A 20,400-nucleotide genomic window follows, 5' to 3' on the forward strand; every position below is an offset into this window, starting at 1 on the left:
GCTTTCCTTAGCACATTAATCCCAACTCACTCGCACATTCATGTGTCCTTATACAAGCCTTAAGTGATATTTTAGGCTTCAGAGAAATCTGGCAGGGTGCAAAATACAGTTTAAAGTAGAAAGTAGACTTGTCCATGTCCAAGAAGACCAAAAATCTTATGCCATCTATTAAAAATACATATACCCTCTTTGGAGAAAGAGCTTTAGGGGCACCTGCCTGGCTCAATTGGTAAACCATGTGACTCTTGATCTTGGGGTTGTGAGTTTGAGCCCCACATTGGGTATAGAGATTACTTAAAAATAAAATCTTTTTTAAAAAGGAGCCTTAAAAAGATACTTTGGGACAACTGGGGAAAAATAAGTATGGATTCAGTATTAGAAATTAAAGAATTATTATTTATTCTGTTAGATACTGGTGTTTGGTTACATAGAGAAATGTCTTTTATTTGGAGCCTGTATGTGTGGGTATGTACGAAGGTATTTTGGTATAAAATATCATGATGTTGGTAACTTTCTTTAAATTTATATATACGTATATAAATTTAATATATATATATATGTATATATGTGCATACATGCATATCTATATGTGAAGCAAATATGATGACATGAAAAAATATTAGCATTCATTCAGTCTCAGTGGTAGGTATATGAGAGTTCATTGTACTCATTCTGTAGCCTTTTAAAACCCTTCAGTTAGTTTATTTTCTTTATGCTAACATCCTCATTACTTTATAAGCCTGCCTCAGGAAAGACTTTTTAGGAATCGTGGATCCCTACTACACTACATATACTTCATCCCACACTACATATACTTCAGGATGAACTTAGTTGCTCTGTGGTGTCCCAGGTACTCTGGGGGAGACTCAAATCATTAGTTCAAGACTCAACATTTAATATATATTCCCTTCACCTTTAGGATATATGACATAAATTCTCTCATCCCAGGAGGAAGATGGGATGTTGGCTGAGTTATTCCCCATCTCTCTCTCCCACCACTTAAAAAAATATATGTATCATTTCCAAGGGGCAGAGATTGTGCCTCCCAAAAGGCCTGAGCCCCTTTTCACAATGCCTTTGCTCTTCTCTCTCCCTGCAACCCCCAGACAGATGAACATGTACACAATCACACCTAGAGTCTTACTTGACATTCAAGGCCAAGTTCAGTTGTCACTTCCTGCTCCTCCAGGCAATTAGCTGCACAGTTCCTTGGGCTCTTGCAGCATTTTATTCACATTCCTGCAACAGCACTTGCCACTTTGATAATTTATAAATTTGTTCATCCGTCTTCCTCCTAGGCTCCAAGCTCTTCAAAAGGAGGAACTGTTTGTCATTCATCTTATACATTGACTGACACAGAGTAAGCGCTCAATAAAATCTTGTGAGTGAATAAATGCCTTTGAGTTGGAGTCTACGTAAGGTCTAATGACATATAAAATCATGGGAGCCATCAGCAGCGTTTCTAATACCACTCTCCAGATACTGATACTTAATCTTCAGATCCTGGTACTTAATGCTATGCAGAGACATTAAAGGGAAGTCACCACACATGGGATTAAAACCAAAGAACATTAGAGGTATTTAAAGCTTAAGACTTCTTTCCCTGACAAGTTTCACTTCTTTTTCACAGCTTAAAAATTAGAGCTCTAATAGCCATGTAGAACTCCATCAAACAGTTCCACAGGAGACTAAAAGGCACAAAATAGTCACAGAGGACATATGGACACTCCAGACAGTTGGGGGTGGTGACCAGGCAAAAGCACCAAACTCAGGAAAATCCATCTGGAAGGGGAATCATTTTTCAAATCAGATATCAATTAACATTTACACCAGACTCTGGTGTAAGGGCTTTCGATGTATTATCACACTTCAACCTCACAACAACCCTACAACACAGGGCCTATTATCATCTCTATTTTATAGTTGAAGAATGAGGTAGTGAGTCACTCACCTAAGAGCCACTCTGCACTCAGATAATCTTGTCTGGAACTTATGTTCCCCATCACATCGGATATCATGGTACCTTGCCATGTACAGATGTGCAAGACTCATTAAAAATTGGCTACATATTATGAGTCATGTAGTCAGCCCACTTAAGGTCTAGAGAAGAAAACTGAGACCATGGGGGAGAATGGCCTGTCTGGTTTTATAAAGATTGTTCCCAGCAGAGCCGGGCTAGAACCCAGGGCCTGGTTGCCAGCCCAAAGCACCTCCTCCCTCCATGCAGTGACCCTCCCCCACGCCTTCACAGTGTAGCATCTGGAAAGCCAAACGGTGCCAATTGTAAGAATTCTTCTGGTTGGCTTAGGAGTAGTTGGTGAAATTAGTCAGTGTTTCATAGTAAATGAATCTCAGGACGCTCGTTCCACCCAGACAATTATGTTTAATATGCTCCAGCTAAGTTAATACACCAGTAATCAGCACTGTGAATGAGATAAAAACTAAGGAGACAAAAAGGAGGTGGTTAAGGCTGTTTCCCTCGCCTCAGCAAGGTTCAGTTTTTTCACAACCTAACACAAAATGGGAGTCTCTGCTAGAAATGGTATTAAATATCAATTTTCTAGCAACTGAACTTCACATTGGACACTAATCTATGTGAAACAATCTCCAGTTTGTACTTCTTTGTGGGTGCAGAGTTTTTTTCTTTTTTTTTTTTTATTTGAAACAGAGAGAGAGAGATCACAAGTATGCAGAGAGGCAGGCATAGAGAAAGAGAGGAGAAAGCAGGCTCCCCGCTGAGCAGAGAGCCCAATGCGGGCCTCAATCCCAGGACCCTGAGATCATAACCTGAGCCGACCGCAGAGGCTTAACCCACTGAGCCACCCAGGTGCCCAAGTGGGTGCAGAGTTTTGATTAAAGGCAGGTGAGCAGGCGTATTTCAGGTGACTTAGAAAAGAGAACCACAAGGGAGAGATTGTATTAACTGAAATGGTTTTCTTTTAAATGCTTGATCTTTCTGTGTGTGCTTTTAAATTCACTCATGATTTCATTTGTTTTCACCAAGATTTTTGATTTTCCAGATTTAAAATTAAATTTGAAATGGAAGATGACATTAGCATGAATTCCAGATTTGTCAAAACTCGAATACTGGGTAACTAACCAGCAATTTGCAGTTTTGTTCTCTGCCCTCCACCCTGTCAGACAACAGTCAGACAAGGTACTGACATGTTTCAGGAATCCCTTTAACAAAGAAAACAATAATTTGCTCTGTCAACTCCTGAGCGAAACAAACAGTCTTCTGTCTTCTATCCTCTCCTAAAAGGGTGGAGGTGTCTTTCTCTCTCAAGTGGCCTCCCACCATGCTCCCCTGGGGAGGACAGGTTTCCCAGGATGCACCTCTCTTCAAACCTTTTCAAGCCCAGTTCCCTTTTTCAGGTTGACTGTGCTATTTAACTGAGACATGTACATTGTGAATGTGTGTAGGCCAAATGAATATCATCTAATGAAATCCAGAGCCTCTGACTCTTCCTGCAGATCCTACTTGCTCTCCTGCTGGAAAAGTCATCCAGGATTTGTTGGCAACTAAGCAGTCACAGTACTAGAGAACCCAACCAACACTAGTGTCATACTCATCAGAGCAATCACCATTGTTTGCGAGCCTACTCTGCTCCAAGTACTATGCTCTGGGCTTACCACGTTGTCTGATTGAGCATGGATGGCTTACCTGCTTAGAAATAGAAGAGTCCAGTAAAAGCAGGCATTTTTGTCCTGTCAAGACACAAGAGTGCCCAATGGTTCAGTTGCTAGAAAATTGACATTTCATGACACTCATTTCTCTTCCTTTTGAAAACAAAGTGACCCCTTGATACGCTGCCTTGTTTATTTCCTGGAGCCTCTTCCATTATTTTTCTTTAATTTTGACGGACCGTAATCTTGATTCTTCAGTGAAGAGCCATGAGAAAGAACTTCTTGTCAAAGTGAAGGGGATCAGAGGTGCAGGGCTTATCCCAGCCCCTGCTCACTTCTTCTCCCTCTACCCAACCTTGGGCCTGTCACAGGCTCAGGGCTGGTCAAACCACTTGTCTCAAACCCAGAGAAATCTGCCCCAGAAGACTTCTTTGGATGTCACAATATTTCTAGTCACCAGAACCAAGGCCATCCAGGCCTCCAACTCAATCTAGATAAAACTACCTGGATTGATATCATCCCATGAACTAGGACCAAGGACAGGATGATACTTTGTAGTTACTGGAGGGAATATGGGTTCTCATTTCTAGAGAGACAATAAAAACAGGATCTCAAGTTCTTTGCACTAAAAACTGAGGGGAGCCTCATAGGGTTAGACCTTGACTCTTCCAAACAATAAGAAGCAAACAAAACAGAATAGAAGACCCCTTGTGCTTCAGAGGTCTTTCACAAGGCTGAATGTTTTATGCATTATGAACTGAGGTCATTTGTCTTTATTAGAGTTTACATAGAGCTGAGGTAGCTAGTAGATATTCCAATTGCCAAAGAAGCTGGAAAGATTTTTGAACTCTGCATGGCCCTCTCTGGTTTAATTCTTTTTATAATATATTTATTATTATAATGCAGAGCAATGCCTTTGGTGCTATAAGGAACTTAAAAAAAGAGATGACTAAGATGGTCTTATTTTTGGAGTTTGTCATCTACTTGAGAAGACATGTCTATATATAAAACAACAAGTAAATCAAGAAAAAAGAGAGACAAGAAAAGCACTAAGTGTGAAGGGGTCTTTTCAAAATCCTATTTTAGGAGTGGTAGATGGTAGTGTCCTGTGGTGATCTGAGAATTTCATTAATGAGCAGAGTGAGGAAGCAAATGATTAATAAAATGCATCCCCTTGGCCTGAAGGAGCTTCCAGTCTAGTGAGAAAGGTAGAATTGTAAATAAATTGACCACAAGAAGAAAGACAAGAGCCATCAGAGATAGAAAGGAAAAGTTGTGAAAACTGAGACAAGAGTGACCAGCTCTGCTCAGGAAGAACAAGGAAGGCTTTACGTAGAAGAGGACATTTGAGTTGAGTCAGAATGTGGTGGGTTTTTTTAATTTTTAGAAACTCTTATTTTCAAGAGGTGAAACTTAATTTCCCTCCTCTTTTTTTTTAAGATTTTATTTATTTATTTGACAGAGAGAGATCACAAGTAGGCAGAGAGGCAGGCAGAGAGAGAGAGAGGGAAGCAGGCTCCCCACTGAGCAGAGAGCCCGATGCGGGACTCGATCCCAGGACCCCGAGATCATGACCTGAGCCGAAGGCAGTGGCTTAACCCACTGAGCCACCCAGGCGCCCCAATTTCCCTCCTCTTGAGTGTGCTCTGAACTTAATGACTTATCTCGTGGTGACATGAATAGAATATGGAAGAAGTGACAGTGTCTGTTACTTCCAAGACTAGGCTATCAACACCACTGTGGTTTCCTCCTTAGTCTCTTACTTTAGATCACTTACTCAAGGGAGGTCAGCTGCCATGTCATGAGGACACTCAAGTAGGTCTATGAAGTAGGCCACATGGTAAGAAAGTAAGGTCTCCTGCCAGTAGCCATGTGAATGAGCCATTTTGGAAGTGGATCCTCCAATTTTTCTCAAGCTTTCTGACAACTAAAGCCTTGGCCAACATCTTGACTGCAACTGCATGAGAGACTCCTGAACCAGACCACACAGCTAAGCTGCTCCTGAATTCCTGACTCCCAGAAACTGTGAGATGATAAGTGTTCATTATTGGTTTAGGTCATTACATTTGGGCATAACTTGTTATCCAGCAATAGATTCCTAACACAACAAATGAGTCTCAGTTCGCCATGTTGGGCAGGTGGTGGTATCCAATCAGAAGAACTCAAAGAGGTATGGTGAGTTCTTTGAAAAGAACTCAAAGAGGTATAATTGAATGTGGCTTGTGTGGAGGACATGTGGTTATATTTCCTAAGTTTTTCATGTGTTAACAATTTCCCTAAATCTTCTTAAGAATGAAATATTTTTAAATGAATGAGTACCACTGAATATGGCTTCCCATTGCACTTTGAAAAAAAAATCAAAATTCTTTGCCACAGTGTAAAAGACCTTTCTCTAGCTTATCCTGTGCCACAGTGCCCTTTGTTCACTATGACTACTTCATACTGGCTTTCTTCAGTTCCTTTTCACCCCCAACGCCTTTTGCACACAGTTGCCTCTGCATCAACTCTCTTCTCTCTACCTTTCCTCTCACTGACATCTCCTCCTTTTAGAGGATTCAGCTTGAGTATGTCTTCAAGGAGACCCCTTCCCTGACCATCATGTCTGTTTCCTTCCACAGCCCTCGGTTGTTTCCCCACAAGATGAATTGCTCCTGTTATTTGTCTGCATGTTTTTGTCTGCCTTCCCTTCCAGAGAATACATTCCACTGCGGCAGGGATGATCCTGGACTTTGGTATAGTGTCTTCAACACTTGGCACAGTGCCTGGCATATGGTAGGTGCTCAGTAAATATGTACTGTGATTATCTTCTCTTTCCCCTTGTGTGGCTAAAAGCTTTGTATTGGGTATTCTTGTTTTAAGACTGTTTGCCTGTGTTATGCCCATCTCGGAGAGAAGCAAATGAAATGGAATTGCACAACAAATTTTGAAAATATACTCTGTTTAATCTTGTGCAACTCTATATTTATGTTATTTGATTCTCTCATCCCTCATGTCTTGCATAGTAACTTATTAATATGATAACAAAAAGCAATAGAAAATTTTCATCCTGCTTCTGGTGAAAGCATCCCCCTCCTTGCCTTCACTCCATTACCAGGAGATATTTTTAATGATGAGATATTTAAAATATGTGGAAACGTAGAAACAATGGTATGATGAATATTCGTCTCCAATATCTGTCTCCAAACCTAACAAAAATTTCAATAATTTCTATTGCCATCTAATACCCTCTTTTCTCCAAAACTTCTTTTACAACTGGTTTGTTTAAACTCGGACCCAAACAAGAAACATAACATTTCATTTTGCTGTTATGGCTCTCAGTTCTCTTTTAATCTAAAACATTCTGTGTTTCTCCCTCCTTCTTTCTTCACATGACTTGTGGAGAATTGAGAAATTTGGGCCATTCTTCTTGTAGAATGACCCACCTTCTTGATTTGTGTGACTTTCCTTCTGGTATCACTTACCATGTTCCTTTACCCCCCTATGTCTCCTGTAAACTGAAATGTAGAGATAGAAGAATTGATTAGACATCGATTAAATATTTTGGCAAAAATACTTCACAGACAAAAACCTGTACTTCCTACTGCATGATGTTAAGAGATACATAATGTCTAGTGTCTCTCTATTGGTGGTGCCGAAATTAGTCACTAGGGTTGAGTGGTGGGACCTCTAGATTTCACTATTATAAAGTTCTGTTTTCCCCCCTTTTAACCAGCAAGTCATCTGTGCACTAATTCTTTGGCACTATGCACATATACAATGGACTTTTCCCCCTAGTTGCAAAAAGGAAAACTAAGGGCTGCATCTATGCTGCGTGCAGGATGGAAAGGAGGATCCCAGGCTTCAGTGTACTATGGTTTACTTCTCTGTTCATTCCAGTTGTGCTACACTGGCCAGGAGACAATCCACATATGTTCAGCAATGGTACCAGGGCTTGATTGGCTAAGAGACAGACGGTAGGCACAGGGATGGGATATGAGGAAGTTAAAAATAGCTTGTCCTTCAGTAGCACTGAAAGGATATATGTTAGGAAATTTAAGGAAATGCAAGACTCAAAATACAATCTGAAGGAAAAACAGAGGAGACAAAATTGTTCATACACTCTGATTAAAACTTTTAAAAAAACCCAAACAATATAATTCAGAAAAACAAACTAAAAGAAAATACTCCTGGTGATATTTGGGGTAGGGAAGTGGGTTTATGAATTTTTTTGGCTTTTTGTAATTTTATCTTACTTTTATAATAAAAATATTAAATGTGTAAATAAATAAGAATGCAAGAAGTAAGATGTTTTGAGAAGAAAATCATGAAAAAATAGGAACAGAGAACAATAGAATGAAACAAATTTTAATTTTTAAAATTTCCTAATTTTGGTTTTATCATGCAATCACATGACAAGTATATATATATATATATATATATATATATATCTTTTATCCCTCCAAATTTAAATTTTTAACTCACTTTACCTTTATGTTGAAGTTTTGAAGGCAAATTAGAGACATAGTGACATTCTACCTATAAATACTTCAGCACGTATCTCTAAGCAGTAAGAACATTTTCCTCCATAGGTAGAATGAGATTATCTCACTGAACAAAATTAATATTAACTCCTTAATATCACCTAATATGCAGTCCATGTTCAAATCCTCCCCTCCAGTTTTCTCCAAAATGTTTTTTATAGCTGGCTTCCAAACTAGGATCTAAACCAGAGAAACAAGTTTTTAAAAGATCATACAAAAATTTTTAAATCATGTACACTTAGATATAGACTTTTCTTTTTAATATCATATCTCACCAACTAATTATAGAAAGAAATATTTTACTGTTGTCATTGCAGTAAATGGATGTCACATGCATCTGGGATTAGGGTATGTGCAAGTTCTCTTGGTTCTAGCCCAGCACTTATAATATTTATACCCTCATGATTCCCAGGTCCTAAAAGCACCATGAGACTTAAATATGTTTATAAGTTGGGCCCCAAAAGCAAATCTTGCCCAGTGACTCAGAAGTAGAAGCAGAAACAGCTCCTCAGCAGTAGGTACTGTACCAAGAAAAGAAAGCAAAGCTTTATCGCCAAGTTCAAGCCAAGAGATCAGGATGAGGGAAAAAATACATTTCTATTTGGCAGTCAAAAAGACATGGACCTAAAGCTTACAGAATCTCCTTTCTCTTTATAATGACACTTTAAACTTTCCATGCCTTCTCCTAGGATCTGTTCATTTTTCCAAAAGAATAGAGTATTCATTTTCAACAACTCTCTGCCCAAGTGTGGAAATTAGCAAGTCAAAGATGATATATCCAAGACATGAAAACACGAATCTTTCATCCCTCTCTACCATAGAGTATTTGAGCTATTTCAAAATAATAAACTGTGCCTTTGTTTTTCTATTACATACTTCTGATGAATAAGGGGAAATTGCATTTTAAATTAAGTTTTTCATTAAATACCAACAGCTGTGTTATTTGAAAGAAATAAGAAAACTTGTTTACAATTTTTTGTTTCTGTTTTTCTGTCAGAATACTGGTTACTTTCTTGTTCAGTAACACTGAATAACCTTCCTTTTATATAGAATCTTTAATTCAGAGACCTTAAAGTTCTTTAAGCATTATCTGTTTGAAAATAATATTGGTATCTTTGAGGATATGAAGGTTAAGGAGAGAAAATTATCTGCACATTCAAAATGGCATAAGGCAAGAATCAAGTCAAGGACTAAATCTGTGCCTGGCAATATCAATTTGGCCTATTTGAAATCTCAAGGATTGACTTAAAATCTTACAGATCCTCTGCGCTTCCTATGGTAGTACCTTTGTTACTGACCTGAAACATTTTGGGTACTCCAATACTATCTCAATGAGTCCTTACTCACTATGCAGGCATTTTTCTGTAACTATGTGAGATATCTATGCATGAATCAGTGGCATGGCTTATATGTGTGTTTTTTTTCCCATCTGTTTCTTTTTAGTGACTAGACACACTCAAGAGACAGAAGACTCTATATAATCAGGAACACACGAGATAGACACTGCTCTTTTTTTTTCAGATTATACAAGTAATACGTATTTGCTATAGAAATCTTGAAAACCCAGAAAAGGCACAAAAAAATATATAAATTACTCATTTTCCTACTTCCCTCTCCTAAATAGCTACCTTTACCACTTTGATCTTAATCAATTTCTTGTCATGCCTATGCAACTCAGCTGTCATCTTGACCCTCCCTATCTGTAAAAATATAAACAAATTAGACTCAAATATCTTTCCAGGTCTTTGGAAAGTTCAATAGCCTCCTGAATATTTCTTCAGACTCCTCTAGGCCTGGTGGCAGGTGTAGGTATGGGGAATTTGGAGAGGGCAGTCTCAAGGCCCTTCTAGATCTGATATCTTGTCTCTGCTAATTCCTGTTCTCTGCTTGGAAAGCCCCTTTGTGGTTTATACACATATGAAATATGAGGCCCTTCTGTGCCAGACTTTACTGAAGGCTCCGGAAGGCTTGACAAGATGGAGAAAGTGATAAAGTTTTACTTCACTGATATATAAACAACTTACAATATTTAACATCCCTGTTCTTTAGCTTTTTGACAACTTGCACTGTAGCCTCCTGCTATTTTGCTGGGCTTTTTTTTTTTTTTTTAATTTAAATATAGCATCTTCACTAACCTACCTTAAATCCACTCTACAACTCTGCTCAAAAAAAATTTTTTTTTCCATTTTATAATGCCAAACTATTCAGGTTTATCTATACTTCTAGTTTAGGGGCAGAGCACCCAGGTAAAATCCTAGGGCAGTGAACTCTTAAGCCTCAGCTTTAAGTGCTTAGTAGTTGCCTGGTATATCTAATAAACATGAACTGCCTTCATTCTTATTGATATTTGACCTGGACTCTAGGGACATCTACACATCTGCTGTCTAGATATTGGCTGAGTATAATTTTCTAAGGACCAGAACACTTTTATAAAGAAAGAGTGAAGTTTGGAGATTAAGAACACAGTCTGATGCTGGAATGCCCACCCCTGTGATGTACTCAGGGACCTGTCACACACAGGGTTCTCAGGGAGCAGACACTGAGATGGAGTTTGAGGTAGAAATGATTATTAGGAATCAACACAGAAGGAAGGGGAAGGAAGCAGGATTGGGCTGTAGCAACCAACTATTCTGGTTTGCCTGGGATGAAGGTTTCTTGGGACACAGAACTGTTTTCCAGGACACAGACAGTCCTGGGGAAAAAAATGGAATGGTTGGTCAAACTAGCTAAGGCAGAAGTTGGAATGCGATACAGGCTCATCAAAGCTTCTGCCAACCCCTCAGGAAGCTTTATCGTGACTATCAGCAGTCAGAATTGTCCCATGTTGGGCCAAGATTGCTGGGCCTTTATACCTTGTCTTTCTGTGTCCCCCAGTGCAGGCTACACTGAGAAGGCCATGAACTTGGGCCAAATAGCTGAGACAGATTCTGAGGGCACTAACAGGTGGAGGCAGCTGGGCAAAAAGTCCTTTGAAAGGCAGTGCCTCTCATGTCTACCACAGGGAACATTTTGTGCCTCAGTTTCCTTTATCTGCAAAATGGGCATGATAATGATGAATACTTGTTAGCTTTGTTATGAAAATTGAATGAGTTATTATGTGCAAATTGATTAAAACAGTGTCTAGTACACAGTAAGTTCCTAAGCATTAGCTATTTAACCAGATCAAGTGCCTTCCTACTGTTTATTATTAGATCCTAAAATTCTTTTTTTTGTGGGGGTGGGGGGGAAAGAGAGTGCACACACAAACATGGCAAGAGAAGGGGCAGAGGAAAAGGGAGAGGAAGAATCTTAAAGACACTCCATGTCCAGTGCAGAGCCTGATGCAGGGCTCGATCTCATGACCCTGAGATCATGACCTGAGCTGAAGTCAAGAGTCGGACACTTAACAAACTGAGTCACTCAAGTGCCTCCAGATCCCAAAATTCTTGATCTTTGGGTCTCTTTTGTCAAACTACCATACTAGCTAGTGTTCATCATTACCTTAGTCTGGTTGTAATGCTCATGAACAGTCTACAGCTTTCTTCATTTGATCTGTTTGGATTTGGCCATATATTGGTTTCTTTTTTTTTTTTTAAGATTTTATTTATTTATTTGACAGAGAGAGATCACAAGTAGATGGAGAGGCAGGCAGAGAGAGAGAGAGGGAAGCAGGATCCCCACCGAGCAGAGAACCCGATGCGGGACTTGATCCCAGGACCCTGAGATCATGACCTGAGCTAAAGGCAGCGGCCCAACCCACTGAGCCACCCAGGCGCCCGATATATTGGTTTCTTGATTACAGCCAAGAAACTGGGTCTGAGAGTCTTCCATTTCTCTTCTTACTCCTTGGTTTTGGGTTGAGTTAAGAAACCTCAACTTCTTTTGCTATCCTATTTCTATTATTGGATAATGGAGAGGATTAAACAAGGAGAAAAGTGACAGAAAAGTAAAGACAGCAGGAAGAATTTTTAAGTTAAAAGTGGCTTTCACAAAAAGAATTTAAGCATGAGAATCTGGAAGCTAGGAGAAAAGTATAAATGGCAGAGTGACTAAAGACCATTTTTAGCCTGGGTAACTTTTGTGATCATGAGGCTGATGAAATAAATGATCCTCATCCTGACTTCCCTTTCCTCCAAATTAAACCATGTTGTGTAATTCCATTGGGCAGCCACTGGCTTTCTGGTTCCTCCATTCCAAAGAAGCTAAAGCTACTAAAAGTCATGTGGGTCACTTTATGAGTAAGAGCAGGAAACAACACTAGGTTAAAATCTGGAGTGTGACATTCTCTGTATGAAAATGCTTCCGTCCCCCAAGAGCTAGACACAAATTACTTTTTATAGTAGCTCTTGGCTTTTCATTTACCCAGGAAGGCAGTATGGGGTAGTAAGTTTCCACACCCTCTTGTACCTGGATGACGTCCTTCTGTGTCATCTAAACAGATGCTCTTCTCAACAAGAAGGTGGATTACTTACTCCCTCATCTCATCACCTGAGCTAAAGCAAGCAAGCAAACAAATCAAGGAAAAGAGCAATCTTAGGGGCTATTAAAACAAACAAACAAACAAACAAACAAACAAACCTACAAGACCTCTTTTGACTTGTTCTTTAACTGAATTCCAAGCATTATTTGTGTAGGTTCCCTTGCCTGATCTGTTGGCATGAAAGGTGCAATTTTATCCTCAAAGCAGGGTGTTCCTCAGGCACTAAGCCAAAGCAGTTGGCTCTTCACTTCCCTCTCTGCTACATTTCTTCAGGGATTTCTGCATGTCAGAAGCCTATTTATTATACAATGATTCAGGAGGAGATACAGGAAGTATTGTTCCTACTCTGACATTAGCTACTCACCTCTTTCTGGTCCAAACTGGCTTACTTCACCAAGGAAGCCACAGAGTCTCCTTCATTTGAGTTCCTTTCCAATTGTGTAATTATTATAAAGTGAAGTAGAAAGAATTCACAGGAGAAAGGACTTCTCTGCCCCCTACTAGGGAAAGTGACTGGGACTTGTTCTTCTGGTGAGGAGCCTAGGCTGTCATGCACTGGGGTTAGCCTGATGTCTGATACTTGTGCTTTTGAATTTCTCCTGGGCAGGTGACCCAGCTGAGCTAGGTAACCCAGCTCAGGACATATACTTTTGCAACTCCCAAGTGGAAGTGTTCACCATCCGTGCTACCTTCCTCCCTTGCCTAGTCCTTCCCAAGAACCACAGAACACATTTCTTCTTCCAAAATTTTATGATTTGAGGCACCTGGCCTGGACTAAGGATTCCCACTCTGCATCTCTTTCCAGGAATCACACAGATGACCTTGATCTTAGGGCCCAGCCAACTGCACAAACCATTCCCAGGGAACTTAAGGTCACATCTCCCTTGTGTCATAAAGTGAGATTGAGCCAGATGTGCCTGCTTTTACATCTCCACAGAGGCTTAAGGACTCTAATCCAAATGGTAATGGGACGAGGGGAAATGGCACTGGAAATTTGCACTTAGAATCACAGTCAAGGATGATCTGTGTGCAGAAAGGCTGCCAGAACCCAAAGAGAGGAAAAAGGGAAGGCTGCAGGTTCAATCTTCCCCTCTGCATCATGTGCCTTGGAGATCCTCTTACCAACTGGAGGGGTGCCTGGCTCATATTTCTGGGCTGGTATTTGAGCAAATGACTCACTCACCTTTTTGTCATCAAGAAGATGCAAGAAAGTTTTAATCTTGCCATGCATTTTGTACTTTATTCTTATTCTTATTTTCTGATAAAAATGAGAAAAATGACAAAGAGAGTGCAACATCTGGGAAAATTCCCTCATGTGCCCCTATCTCAAATTTTATTTCATGGACACAGACCAAAATCATACCTCAGAACTACTTGACCTTTAGAATTAATACATTTTAAGGTTCAGGTTAACCATACATGTATCATGACACTTTGTATATTCTACAAAAAATAATTAGACATATTCAGTATCTTTTTCCCTCATTCTGTCTCTCTCTTTTTTACTCTACATTTTCAATATAACTGCTGCTAAAATGATCTGAGAATCCATTTCGTATACATAAAAACATGCTTAGATACTTTAAAATAGTATTTGTATATATCCCTGTGGATGATTTGAAGAACTGATTGTCAGTTCTTCAAAAACTATAAGAGAGGGGCACCTGGGTGGCTCAGTGGGTTAAGCCTCTGCCTTCTGCTCAGGTCATGGTCTCAGGGTCCTAGGATCAAGCCCCGCATCAGGCTCTCTCCTCAGTGGGGAGACTACTTTCCCCTCTCTCTCTGTCTGTCTCTCTGCCTACTTGTGATCTCTCTCTCTGTGTCAAATAAATAAATAAAATCTTAAAAAAAAAAAAAACTATAAGAGAGGGTAGATTCTGCACTACAGTGGCAGAATCAGGCACTGATGAGAAAACCCTTTCTCCCTGAAAGTCAAACTATCCCCAAACACGTCTTGAGTGCATTTCTCCTGTACATCTCCTGCTGTCCCTTCTCTTGTAGTTTGCCTTCCTTCCTATCGCATTCCTCAAAATATGTCTCCTTTGCCTGCTAGGATCCAACTAGATGTAGGAGGAGTGAACTGAGATCCTGAGATAATTTTTCCATAATCCAGTGTCCCCAGAGGTCATCTTTAGCTTGAAATCAACTAGAGTACTTACGCCTTCCTTGGAATGTCTCCTCCCTTTAAATCCTTTTGGGTCCCTTTGGCAGCTTATGAACTCTGTCCCTCAAATGTGTTGGGTCCTTCCTCACACTGGCTGTCCTTCCTCACACTCACCAGTCAGTCTTTCCTTTCTTTGCCCTCTGATAAAGTTGGAAAATGTTGGTGGAGTTCACTTTATAGGAGCCAACTGTATTTCCCAAAGGAGTCATAACATAGATCAAAAAAGCAATGGAAATCTGGTACCTATAGAATTCCAGGACATTTTTTTATATAACATTTTCCAGAGGAGAGATTTTTGAATGCTCTTCGCAGGACTTGATCTATGGGCATAATATTGCTTTATGATCTTTTATGAACCATAAGCTGGAATTGTTCAAATAGCTTTGGGTGGACAAATGCCAAATAACAAGGCTGGGGTGGAAAGTAGTGGTAAGAAGGGACTTTTACTGCTCCATTTGCTCACAGAAAAACCCCACCCAATAATTTCTGCAAAGCAAGTCTATAATACATTGAATCCTCTGCTGATCTCTAAAATCGTGAGCCTCTGAGTTAGGGTGAGTAAAATCTCCTGATTGAAGTCATTAAAATAAACACTGATACAAGTGCCCAGGGAAAACTGGCAGGGGTATTGCTGAGAAATCCCCTAATTGTTCCATTTTCCTGAGACTCATTGCTTGTGCTGACATTCTGAATCTACTTGCCAAAGAGCTTGCCTGCATTCTGTTAATAGACAAATACCCGAGGGTGTAGGGGGAAGAAGACATCTGTAAGAAAGTATCCTGGCAAAGGCAGGCTCTGTCAGCATAAATTTCACAGGATAAATGGACTGTTTCAGGTCATATTTCTCTACTTGTTGAAAAATAGCATTATAGTGACAACTGTGCAATGCTGAAAAATAAAAATAATGCCTCAAAAGTCTGTCAGTTTTGCCTTGAACTGTTACCACCTCGAGGACGACAGATAGAATAAGGCTTGAATGATGAACTGTAACGTTCCAAACAGTGATGTTTCTTTGCAGATGTCTGTTTGCATGAGGTGATTTGCATGGGCAAGTAGGAAGGAGAACCTGTGTGTTGGGGGAAAAAATAAGGAAATGGAAAAGATAAACAACACCCGATTTGGTCTCTCAGCTCAGTACCAGGTGCTCACATCTGAACATCAGAGAGATGGGATGTATGTAGCCACTAGAGGAAGTATTTTTATAAGTATTTTATGTAAGTATCTTTATAAAATTTTTATATTTTTATAAAGGAAGTGTATTTTTACACCCATAAAACGAGTGGACATGGGGGGCTGTGGCGATTTTTGGTCTACTGATGACACAGAATGAAAACATCAGAGGCAGCACACATCTGACGTGGTGTCAGTCTTGCCATGCATGCTTGGCGCTGATGTAGGTACTGAGCCAACACCAGCTAATGGTTTCTTAGCCCACAGCCAAAAACCCAGGAGGCAGTAGAGAAGAACACCAGAGAACTGTTTGTGACACACGGTCCACAACCCTGGGGACTCTGGAAGAGACTTTGGGTGAGGCCAGGAAAACTGCACGAAGCAAGAATTGAGAGCCAGTAAAATTTAAGATTTGCCATTCATTTGACCTGACTTCTCTCTAGTGGCTGGTGAAGCATGATGAATAAGAAAAAGAGATCACTTCTAAGTCCTTCAGTCTAATATAAAATCAAGAAAATCGGTATATCAGTCGAGAGTTTTAGTTGCAGATGACAGAATTCACTCTCACTAATTTAAAACTAAAAAGACTATATCAAAGGATATTAAAGAGCACATAGACTTCTGGAAGGGTCAGAGAGTAAGGCTCTGAAGCTCCTTTGTAAGAAGTTATATTTCATTACACTGTGGGGCGGTGCCCCAGGGGTGGCCCCAAAGACCCTAGGGCAGCTTTGGCTACCGCCCCTCACCCCACCGTCATAGGCCAGTGCCACCCACAGTGCCAGTCATAGAGCTGCTGCCATTTCTACCTCTGATGCTTCCACAACCCTCCCCTGAAAACCGATTCTGTGTGACCCCTTCTTTCTCGTGGTTTTCTTTTCTTCATTGCAGTCTTGCAATGGCTACAGCTAACTGCAGAAACCAGGTCACATGCTTCTACCCTGGTTGCAGAGAAGGCTGGGGGGAGTGTGTTCTAAGAGGTTCTAGAGAAGGCAGGATTCATAATGTGTAAGTTTCCTTGAACTGGGAAAGCCTTTTGAGAAACAATACATGGCCACAAACATAACAAATGTCTACTGGAGTAGGAATGACACAGGCGACCAAACCCTTGGAAAGCAGCGAGAAGGTGGTGTTTCTCTCTTTGTGCTTGTCTAGGACTTTTGACTGAACATGATTTGTTCAGGAAACAGCCATAGAAGAAATTTTCTGTAACAAAAAGAAGCCTTTCAGACAGTATCGGGTCCATAAGTTTCTTTTTTCTTTCCTAATGCAAGAAGAGATCAAATGTCCTTCCCTCTCATCTTAGCTTCAGAGGGTATTCCCAGAAGGTATTAGCACATGGGAAGGAAGTCATGTCTCCACCTCGTCCCAGATTTGAGAAAGGGTAGAGAGGAAAAAACTCATGAAAGCACCTAAATAAAGGTGTTGAAATCTGTGTGGTGCAAAACAAGAAGTTTCCACACAAGACTAAGTAATTGTAGACAGAGACTGAGCATTCTCCAAATCAGTGGGTCACATCAGTCCATGTGCCATGGACAGACACAAAAGTAGATCGGCACAGGGCACAGGATCAGGCTAGTGTAAGAAAAAGTTCGGGACCTGAACCATGTCAGCAGCTTTTCTCTAGCCAAAAATCACTGAAGACAAAAATGCCCAATGGGTTTTATCTTACACATCAAGATCTATGGATTGTTTGTGGCTACCTCAAATACCTTGTTGAGAGCTCTCAAGAAAAATGTCCTGTTTTCAAGAAAAAAAACCTGTTTTCACATGGTCGATACTTAAACTTTGCATTCTGCTTTTTTAATTCACTGAGTCATAAATATCTCTTCATGTTGTTTAATATTGGTAGTTAATCCTTTTAAAATATCTGTATTCCATCAGCTGATGAACGCTAATTTACTCAACCATTTTCCATCATTTTATACTTATGTTAGTCCTAAGAACTTTAGAAAGGTAAGTAGAATTTCTCAAAAGGCTCTTTCTATTATTCAAACGAGATTAGCACAGGAATAGTACCTGAACTATTTTTCAGGGATATGACCTCACAGCTGGGTCGATGTTGGGCCTATGGAGATTCCATCTAAAGAAATCTAAAGAAATAGAGGTTTTGTAAGAAAACAGGCCCAACTTTAGAAACTTTAGATGTAAAGACTTTAGAAGTCCTTACATACATACCCCAGTAAGATCTCTATTTCTGGATAGAATTTCTCTATCATATTTGGGAAAAGATCCAAAGGGGGACTAGCTCCCATCTGAAGTTCTGGAAACTACTCACCTGGAAAGTTGGGTCTCCAGGGTCTGGATAGTTACTGAGGAAAATGGGGAAAACCACTCAACTTGTGGGTTTTGAGATAAGACTTCAATTCCAATCTTCATAAAAAACAGTCTTTCCACCCAAAAATATATTCACTGTAAATTATGGCATGTTTTAGGAAGAATTTAGATGCAAATAACAGAATTCCACTCCGCTCAAATAAAAAGAAGTTTGTTTGAAAGGCAGAGTTTATTATTGGCTTACAATAAGCCGGTACAGGAGATAAAGCTGGACATTATGGGACCAAGAAGGGGATTATGCAGATTTTTTCCTCTCTCCCTGTCTCTTGTCTACCTTTTGAGGTCCCTGTTTCTCAGTTTGTCTCTGACAACCTCCTCCATCCTTCTGCTCCTTTGTTTACAGACCTGCTTTTTCTGCTGACTCATGGATTCTCAGGTTCCCCTCACATGTTAGTATGAGGCTTTGGCCTGCTGTGGCAGGTGGGGGGTTGGAGGGGCATGACCTTGCAGCTTGGCTCAGCACAGCTAAATGACTCAGCTTCTTTGTCTCTATTCCAAATTCTTGGGAAAGTATCGGATAAGCCCAGCTCAGGTCAGATGTTTATCCTTGGGTCAGTCACCAAGATTGGTGGAGCACCGTCACATGGTATTGGTGTTGTCCCTCCCAGGGTGATGAGTAGGGCAGAGTCTCCAAGGTGGAATGTGGTTAGGGAGAAGGGAATGTTTGGCATCTCTGAGACAGACTTGGATCTGAGGGAGGTATGCTGAGTTGTAATAAAAAGAGCATCAAATCTGGAGTTTAAAAGAAAAATCTCTGCAACTTCTTAGTCATGAAAGTAGACAGAGCTCCTAATCTCTCAGGGACTCATTTCCTTATTTGTAATCTGAGGGAGCTGAACAAGATGACCTTCCAGCTCTTGCTATCTATGATTATTATTTTCATCTTCAGAATCTCATGATGTAAGGAATGACCAACTCTAATATCAACGATTTGGCAGATTTTATATGAACGATCATTCAAAGAGCTGTCTTTGCATTAAGTCCAGTGGTGTATTATCCCCAACATTACCATTACTGTAAACATTTTTGGAAGGCCATTATATGCACTAGCAATGTTGAAGTCCCTAGGTAGGCAATTCAGCAAATGTTTCTTGCTTAGAGTAGAATTCTAAGAGAAGAGGAGTGACAGATTTTGTTTTAAAAGGGTTTCCCTGGGGTGCCTGGGTGCCTCAATTGGTTAAGCGCCTGCCTTCCGCTCAGGTCATTGTCTTGGGGTCCTGGAATCGAGCCCTGTGTCAGGCTCCCTCCTCCTCAAGGAGCCTGCTTCTCCCTCTCCCTGCCCGCTGCTTGTGCTCTCTTGCTATTTTTCTCTCTCAAATAACTAAATAAAATCTTTAAAGAAAAAATAATTTAAAAAAAATAAAGAAATAAAAGAGTTCGCCTGTCAGGATATTAGACGCTTGAAAAGTAATATGGCAAAATTCACTCAATTCTAATGTTGTCAGTGATCACTGTTCTAAAATGCGCTATTGGTCAACGGCCTGCTCCAAGTGGAGACTAGACTATGTTAATGGAACTCTCTATCTACACCAAATTAATACAGCTATCTCACAATATGTGAAATGGAAGCTTTCTTATAAAGTCTTTCATAAAGCTTTCTTATAAAGCCTTTTTATAATTGAGGCTTTCTTATAAAGTTATTATATATATTTATTATTATAAAAATAATATAATATAATAATAATGTAATATAATAATCCCAATGAGAATTTCAATTTCCCAACCTATTAAAAAAGTGCCAAGTACCTACACAAACCCATGACTGGCAGTAGGTAAAAGTGTCTCTGGAATTGACCCGGGCCCCCTCCACTTTTCCCAGTCAGCCTCTAGTTTTTCCTGTATCCAGCCCCTCACTCGACCGCACACCTCAGCTTTCATCACTTAATTGCCTCCTCTCTTTGTACGTAAATGTGTAAATATGTTCTCTCCTTGATGCGTTCTGCGGTACTGACAGAAGCAGACTTTTCTCCTTTCTGTGCTAGAAAGCTCTCGCCAATAATCCCAAGCCCTGGGCAGGGGCAGCCTTTGTTGCCTACCTACTATGCCTGTTCCACTGGGAAAATGTAATTTTGTTGTCTTTCTTTAATTTTAAAATATATGTTTCTCTTTTATAAATAAGCTCTGGA

Source organism: Enhydra lutris, unplaced genomic scaffold, assembly GCF_002288905.1.
Source record: "Enhydra lutris kenyoni isolate GAN:26980312 unplaced genomic scaffold, ASM228890v2 scaffoldscaffold63, whole genome shotgun sequence".
Taxonomy (NCBI): domain Eukaryota; kingdom Metazoa; phylum Chordata; class Mammalia; order Carnivora; family Mustelidae; genus Enhydra; species Enhydra lutris.